This window comes from Miscanthus floridulus, chromosome 3 (genome assembly GCF_019320115.1).
Source record: "Miscanthus floridulus cultivar M001 chromosome 3, ASM1932011v1, whole genome shotgun sequence".
Lineage (NCBI taxonomy): Eukaryota > Viridiplantae > Streptophyta > Magnoliopsida > Poales > Poaceae > Miscanthus > Miscanthus floridulus.
This window is the reverse complement of record NC_089582.1, coordinates 69,074,708-69,083,825: the sequence shown is the minus strand read 5'-3', so window position 1 is coordinate 69,083,825 and position 9,118 is coordinate 69,074,708. Positions and strand designations below refer to the sequence as shown.

The 9,118-nt window shown below is 38.6% G+C and overlaps 1 non-coding gene across 1 annotated transcript; it reads left to right on the top strand.

Annotated features, from left to right (window-relative positions):
- The first annotated feature begins 1,070 nt into the window (after window positions 1-1,070).
- LOC136547636 (small nucleolar RNA R71) lies at window positions 1,071-1,177 on the top strand. The gene has a single exon (XR_010781601.1). It is a non-coding gene; the product is annotated as a small nucleolar RNA R71 (small nucleolar RNA).
- Window positions 1,178-9,118: the final 7,941 nt, after the last annotated feature.

The following is a 9,118-nucleotide window of genomic DNA, read 5'->3' as shown; positions in this document are numbered from 1 at the left end:
ACTACACTCCTCCGTTAGCTTGACTACCTTAGTGGAGGGCAGTGGTCTTTTGTTGTTGAGGATGTCTCTGAGATACTTCGCGTAGGTAGGTGCCTATATGGCATCTAGCAGAGGAATATTGGTATATAACTTTTGAATTACTTCTACAAACTTACCAAACTGCTCATCCAGTTTAGCCTTTCGATTTCTACATGGAAACGGTAGGAGGTTGGTGTCATGAAAATCTTGCGTCATTTCATGTGCTTGTGGCTCACCTTCTTCAACTTCATTGTTCTTCTTCTCCTCTTGTACTACTGCCGGTGTCTTATCCATCCTTGTTGGATATGGCAGATCACGAGTAGACTTGCCACCTCTTGTGGTTATGGCGTTGACCCTTTCAAGGTTAGTGGCAAAAGGCAGAGCAAGTAGGCAACTGGGCTAATTGCTGATTCTATTTTTTTATTATAGCTAACTTGGTCTTTCATGGCAGAAGAAAAACTATGCATTTTAGTATTTATGTTTTCTAGGACCTTATCATTAAAAGCAAGCTTCTTAGAAATATTCTGATTAATCCTAGCTTGTTATAAAATTAAGTTTCTTAAGGATGGTTGTTTAGGATTGGAAGAATTATAATAATTACCTAGGTACTTACCTTGGTAAGTTGTCCGATGTTGTTGTTGATTCCATCCTCATTTCTGTTGTTGTGAAGTAGAATTGTTGATGACAATGCTTGCATCTTCTTGATATTCAGGGAATTCAACCCCCAAATATTCTCCACATACATTCTAGGAATTAATAGCATCTTGAATGTTCTAACGATCCTTTTTGTAATTGGCTCGCTGTTGAATCCTATTCAACAAGATGTCCATCTTAGTTGATAATGCACACACCTCTTCTGGTACTTCTTCACTCTTATTGCAAGATTGGATGTTGCATTGAGACCAACCTTGATTAGAGACTATCTTTTCCATAAAGTTTCAACTTTCCCAAGGGTGAGTGACATAAATGATCCTCCTGTAGTAGCATCTAGTTGTTCATGAGCTTTCCGAGTTAATCCATGGTAAAAACTTTGCATGAGCAACCAATCTTCAATCCCATGATGAGGAGAATCTAAAACATATTATTGGAAATGTTCCCATGCCTCTGGAATGGTTTCTCCCTTCTACTGTTGGAAATTGGAAATCTTTCCTCTTAAGGCATTGGTCTTGCCTACAGGGAAGAACTTTTCTAGGAAGGATTTTTAACATTTTGCCCATGTGTTGATGTGATCTTTGTTGGTATAGAACCATTGCTTCAGCTCTTCCCAAAGTGAGAATGGGAACAAGCGAAGTAGTATGATGTCTTGAGCAATGTCCTTGATGACAATTGTGCTACTTATCTCTAGAAAATTCTGAAGATGAGCACTGGCATCCTCATGTGCCTTTCCACTGAATGGGGTAGCTTGCACCATGTTTATGAGGCTTGGCTTGAGCTTGAACATAGTTCTGAGTGTTGGTCCAGTGCGAATGTTCTCAGTGCTTGGAGCAGAGAATTCACGCAGAGTCTTTTCAGCCATAGCTACAGAAACTAGGTGTTGAGCTTCCTCTTGATTTGGTTGATTTTGTTTAGAAGTTGTTGATGAATCACAACCAATTTTGTAATACCCTGTATAAGATATAATCAAAGACAAACAAGGGTAAGCCTACTAAAGTAGAGGTGTTATGATTTTATCAATAAGTATTTATTTGGTCAATTCTCTTAGTCAAGTCCCCCCTCCCCGGCAACGGCGCTAGAAATGCTTATTGACATTTCTTAGCATCACTCTTTACTAATATGTCATCCCTAGCATGATGCTAGAAATGCATGGTTGGTAATTATTAATGACACTTGTAAACTTAGGGAAAATTATATATGTTAAGTAAAGTATCCGCAAGCGCACAGATAATATATCATTGTAGCATTTCACCTGAGAGTATATCGAGTATAATTATTCATATATTATCCACAGGGAGAAGCTATGGGATTGTTGGCATAGAGATATAGACAAATATATATACTTGTGATAATACCACTCTCATGCTATGGTAGGGGTAAGTCAAATGATAAAAAAATGATAAGTGTAAGATAATAATTGTATTCCAGAGATAGAAATAGAGACTCATAAAATGTAGTACGGCTAAACACGAGATTTGTTAAGAGCAAAAGATTCCTAAGTAATTCCTTATTTACTAAGTCTTTTGTATACCCAAGTATATACACTCTCATCTATAGCATAACTAACTTTAGATCTATGCATAAGGAACATTACTAAGGAAGATCAAGAACAGAGCTTGTCTCCCTTCGCAATCATGTTTTACTTGCTCTACAAATGGGGAGTAGGACTACAAAGGACTCAATGGGAGTGTCACATCCGCGATCTACCACATGATCTAGAATGCAGAATGCATCCACAGGCAAACAATATCTAAGCACCATGCTTACATAATGTTGACCACTTAACTCACTCGAGTACTGAGCTAAGAGCTTTGCGAACATATGCATAAATTCATCATCAATCATAACTATATCAAGCATACAACTAGAGCAAACTAGGATCATAATAAATAGCAACATAATTTTGAAGTAGAACAAAGTCATAAATATAGAGATATAATGGCTATACCAGTCTCCAGAAGGCAGATCTGAAATCTTGAGCAATAGCCCACACTCTACTTGAACCTTGCTAGCTAGCCTATACTAGAAACTTGAAGAATTGGAGCTCTATTTTCATCTCTCTAGAAACCCTATTTTTTGGTCTGATCTTGACTTATTTCAGCATGTCGAGGGAGGTGGGCTGGGGCTAATATATATAGGCCGAAGCATCAACGTTGAGCCCTTGGATCAAACTGACTTGAAAGAATGGTGTAGATGCAATCCTTATGGCGGTAGAGAATTAACATAGTGAGGCGGAGACCGACAGGTGGGGCTAGGGGCCTGACCGGCCCCACCTAGCATCCTCTCTAGGTCTGCTTGCGTGGGTTGCCTTCTGGGATCCTCTGGAACCTTCTAGAGTTGTTTACGTGATGGATAAGCATGATTTAATTTGATGTTTTGATCCCCCCTTGACCATTTTCTGGATAAACCCAGCTGAAAACATAGATTCAACAAAACTTGTGGAAATTGTCAGTTTAAACCCCTAAGTCTATGTTGGTGATCATTTTCATGCATGATTTCAAGTTATATTGACTGTTTACGATGGATGATAACTACCATCAATAGCTCTCCCGGCCATCCTAGATGACAACCACTTGTTGGTATATTTTAACGCACATAGATAAATCTGCAAGCGTACTGGATACCACTGCAGCTTTCACCTAGAAGTATTCCAAGTATCATATCCATAGGGAAACATGTGAGACTAACTATGGTCTAACTTAACTCAGGGTAGCAACAAGATTAGGATAAATAGGAGCATAGAGAGGAAAACTAAGGTTCTCTAATTCTGACTTGGGTAAGCTATGTCTTCTACTATTCAACTAGGGACATTACTAGGGAAAGACACCAGTAGGGGATGCTTTCCTTCGCAACCACGTCCTACATGCCCTTACAAATGAGAGGTGGACTATAGAGGATTCAACGAGGCTATAAGAGTCACCCTCACAAGCTAACAACGATCTAGAATGCAGGATGCATCCACAAGTAACCAGAGTCTAAGCGCCACGCTTACACTACAATTACTATTTTACTCTTCCCAGATAAAGAATAAAGCACTCCAACAAGTTGTGAACCTAATGAATAATATAAACAATAAGCTTACATGAATTAGAAGTTGATTACTAGAGAAATCTCAAAGGCAAGCTCAGATAGAACTTGGATCTACCAAGGTACAAGCCGTAGAGAGAGCACCAATAGGCCGGCGCCTCTTCCAAACTCTTCCGTCACTCTCTATCTCACTATTTCTATTTATAAGACTAGATCCTATGGAGGACTCATCTTCTCTTGATAGCTGGCTCTGATCCTGACGAGGAGAATATGAATTAGGGTTCCAGGATGGCTCTAGGGAGGGGGGTAAGGGCCAGTATATATAGGCTGGAGCCTCAATTCTAGATCCTCGGATCAAACCGACTTGAAAGAACAGTGTAGATGCAATCTAGGAGGCGGTTGAGAGCCGACATTTGAAGGAGCGGCTGACAGGTGGGCCTAGGGGCTGGGCGGCCTGTAGGTGGGGCTGACCAGCCCCACATGGCAGCCACCTCCCTCCGCTTCGGTGGTTTGCCATCTAGAGTCTTCTAGAGTCTTCCCACGCTGGTTTCGCTATGGATAAATATGATTTGCTTTGACAAATAGGTCCTCCTTATTGATTTTCTAGATAAACCCTACTAAAAACACAGATTCACCAAAACTCATGGAATTTGATAGTTTAAACCCCTAAACCTATGTTGGCGATCCTTTTTATACATTTATATAAGTTATGTTGATGGTTTATGATTGATGTTAATGACCATCAACAAGCTCCCCCACACTTAACCTTTGCTAGTCGCTGAGCAAAGCCAAACTCAGTAATGGATCAGGAGTTGCATTAATGTTTTCACTCCTCAAAAGTACACATGTGTTCAAACAAGAATTCTCGTCCAGATTCGAATAAACCGATCTGACTTTCAAACTTACGCATATTACCTTCAACCATGGGGCTTCTTAGCCTTCACTTGGGTGTTGAGCAATTGAAAGATAGAACTATCAAGTCAAGCACTATGTCTCAAGTTCTTTGTTCAACCATTGTTTGTTGAGTTTTTATAAATTTTCAAAATAAAACTCAAAGATTCTATTGTATGACACTCTCAAGTCTGTCAATATATGTGGTATTTGTTGATCCTCACGTAGGAAATAAAGATGTTATGCCTTTTTCTCTTCCTACCACTAAGGTTTTTGTGGAGTTCATAGGTAGGGAGAAAGCTAGAGCATACTTGCAATGCATATATTGTAAAGTTAAACAATGGATCCAAAGAGAGTTGAGTCATACAATCAAATCAAGATGTGTATGTGTGTGGAATATATGGTGGTTAATCCTAATTCTAATTTGCTCCTTAAAAGCGTATCTCTCTTTTGAAACTTGGAAACAATTGCTAGAGAGTAGGGGATATCTTATTCATCTCTTTTTTTAGGCGGGCATCTAAGTACCCATTGTTTTAGATATCTCGGACACTTGTCCATTTTTTTCTCAACTCTTTTTCTTTTCTTTCCTTTTATCCTTTTTTATGAATAAGTTTTGCATAGGCCCATGCCTCTTTTCTGCAACAAAACTTTTGAGAGATAGAACAAGAATTTGGAGCATTTATTTGGTGGATGGAAACCCTAATAAACATGTTTTTGTGTTCACCCCCTAGTGTAGGAGTAGAACAATTTTAGGTGGATCTAGATGGAAGCCATGTTTTTGCGCCTACGTCCAGTGTAGGAGTAGTGCATATGTGGGTGGTGTGTACGTGATCTTGATTTTAAGAGCATGACAAACCTCTCATACAGGTCAACAAAGCTTGACAAAACTCAATGCAAAGGCAAGCAGCATATATGTGGGTGGTGTGTACGTGATCTTGATTGTAATAACCTATATGGCTCTGGTGGGAATTCAAGCTTTGTCATATAGGAACTCATCATGTAGCATTTTTCTATTTTCCAAAAGATAAATATCCAGAACTTTAGTGTCACATGGAACAAGATAAACAGTAGCTCAGACCTTCTCATATCATATCCATCAATTATCTAGACTTAGATCAAGCATATGCTACCCATGAGTTTCAAGTTCAGAGCAAACCCTTATATCAAAACAATCTTATCCAAACCTCAGGAGAATTCGAGGCTGAAAGCTAGGTACTTGAAAGGAATTACAACAGAGCAACTATTCATCATTTCCATTTAAGAGATCATTCTAAGTCCTCTTTATTTGCTAATCAACTCTTAAAAATAGAAATTAAAGCAAACTAGACACACACCTTTCACATATTATTACTGTAACTATATTTATTTATTATGTGGATAACTTTTTATTTTGTTTTCATTCATCAATCTTTTTAACTATATAAAAAAACTAAAAACTAAAACAAAAGGAGAAAGAATACTTACCTGGATACATGGGAGTGCTTCTTCCCCAAGCTACCTCTTTCGGTGAGGGTTCGGTGTTGTAAGTCCTTGGATCAAAATTTCTCCTTGTGAAGTTCATTAATTAAGTACCTTGGTTTGTTCTGAAGAAGCGGATTCTTGTGATGGCGCTTTTAATGGTGATGTCACCTTCTTCCACCAAACCTGTGTTGGTTTTGAGTTTTGATTTTGGTTTGATAGGTTTAGGACCTTCACTTGTAGAAGTTTGGGGAATCAACTGTCTTCCCCCACACATTGCTTGAAGTGTGTCCTGCTCATAAAACAAGGTAGAGATCAAGTGCATGGGCTCTGTTGGTGGGAAAACACCAACAAAACCAAAACTTTACTTATTCTACTCTAACCTTAGGCGCATTGAACAAGATGAAGTTGATGTTATGTGCTTTGTTCAATTTTAACAAAGGTGGTAAGATCAGAAGGTTGAGCATGAATGTAGCATTTAAGTTCATTTGGTAGAAAAGATTGTGTTGCTTAGCCCATGGAAGGATTGTCTATTTGTGCATAATATATCAATCTTTACATGATTATGACTATCAACTTCCAGAGATAGGATGTGCATTTTTTAGCTCATTTGGTTAAGACTATGAGATCAAGGAAGTGGCGCTAGGAACAAGCTCAAAGAACTAAACATGTTGAGTTAGTCAAATTGGATCGAGTAAGTTATGACTCAAACATGTTTGTTTATTATTTATGTGCCTACCAGAATCAAGGAAAAGCTTTTTTAAATAATGGCCATTTACCTTTGGATGTTACCTTTATCATTGGGGCATGGTAGCACCATATGATGAAGGGTAGATGACTCATGATGGTCCTTTCCTTTTTGCTTGAGGTTTTCCTTGTTTGGCAAGCCTCGCAGCTTGAGCTGTTCATGAGCTTCTTGTCTCCTAGGTTGCACTCCTTCTTTCTTATCCTTTTGTCATGCCATCTTTCTGCTCTTTGATCTTTGACACTTTGTTGGATCTTCCGTTTCACTCATTGTTTCATGCCTACAAAGGATTAGTGGACAACACATACCCGAAGGATTGTACAAATTTGAACTATGGGTTGTTGTTCTGAGATTTTGTAATTTCCCTCTATGCTAATGAAAAGATAGTTTTGGGATTACTTTAGTATAGAGATCATGTTTTATACAAGCATGGATCAAGGTAAAGGTAACTTGTAGCAAAAGACAAAGTGAATGAACTTTGGTACTTACAGTTCTTTCATCCATGTTGAATGAGGTATAGTTCTTACATCTATGATGAATGAGCTGTGTCTTCTTGTGCAAAGTTATTAGAGTTCATCATGTGCCTTGCTTCATCTCTGATTTGAATTCATCTTGTGACTTACCCAAATTGATTTGAGAGTTTCCTATAGAGGTTAGTCCAACAAAATAACCAGTATCTACTAAAGCATACTTTTGGCTCAAAAATCAACATAAACACCACATCTAATTTGATTTAGGAAGGCATTTAACCAAAGCACCACGCTTAATTTAAAAGCCTTTGGAAGTAAAATCAGCACACCTTTTGGTTCAAGAATCAAACTAGACACCGCATCTAATTTAATTCAAGAAAACAGTTTAAACTAAGCACCATGCCTAATTTAAAAGGTGTATGAAAATACTTCAAAACCTACGCATACTATAGTAAACGAAAGTAGCATGAAAGTATTGTATAGATTTATTCAAATAGAGATGAAAGAGCATGATTGTTGTTTAGCAAATTGAGCATGGCTTAAAGGTAGAGACAACCAAAATTAGCAGTATGGCATAAGATTTTTCAGAGAAGTTCATCTCCCACACTTGAATTTTGCAAGGCAGAATCAAGTTTTGATGGATAGAACTCTCATGTGTGAATGTGATTCAATGTTGCATGATAATTGGTTGGACGTACCTTACATCGTCATCCTTGATTATTTTTGCTTCAAACCTGGAATGGTTAGTGACAAAAATATCCGAAGGAATATTTTCATAATTATATTCTATGCTCATTTCACAAGGGTATCATAGCATAAGGTGAAAACTCATATTATCTTCCGAAAGTGCTTGCTTTAGGACAAAAGCTCATCCTCAGGAAACCTTCTAATTGCGCTTATAATTGGTGAAGTGGTTTCTCCTCCAACACCAATCTTTGTGTACCTGTCTCAAGATTCATGCCAATGACATTTACAATATTTATGATAAACATATGCATCTACAACCACCCTTTCAAAGTCTTTCTGAACAGGAAGCACGAGGGGGTTGAAGATCTCATGTGTGGCAATGTTGGAGAGACTAATTAATTTAGGAGATTTCTCATATGAGCATAGATTTGATGAGGTTTTCATGAAATAACTTTCATGCTCATCGATGTCATCTTCCTTTTCAAGCTCCAAGGGTGTTTCTTCATGAATGTCTATAGGCAAAAACATTGTCTCCATCATTCCATGCCTATGACACTCATAGGATATTTTATTGTCCAAGATATTCCATGGATTGGTGGCTCTCGTGTTGATCTCATCTAAGGCCTCCTTCAAACTTGGATGAGTCATATTTGTAAAAGAGATTGATTTAAGCTCACTGTTTGAATCTAGATCAAGTTTGGATTCTACCCATAAGGCTTCGTCCTTGTCCATCCAATCTTTAGCAACGACATATGAATTCTTAATACAATCTCCCTTCGTGGTCTTCTCCTAGATCTAACTGACTTGTTACCCTGCCCCCCAGACTATATCAGGCGGGCAGGGACCCCCTCAAAACATACGCAATATCATACGATCACCATTACAAACCAACAGACCATAGGAGTAGGGTATTACATCATGCCGATGGCCCGAACCTGTCTAACTCTTATGTCTCTGTCGCCTTCTTGTTCTTGATTACGGGCACCTCTGTCGATCAATCTACCTTTGTGGGACACCCCTCGAAGGACTACCGAGCATCTTTTGTTGACAGTTGGCGCGCCAGGTAGGGGTGTGCGTGTTATTTCCATGATGAACAAGATGGTACATTTTGGAGGTTCTTCGTCCTCCCCAAGGCCCGGCCAGATCTTTACGGTTGGATCGATCTCCT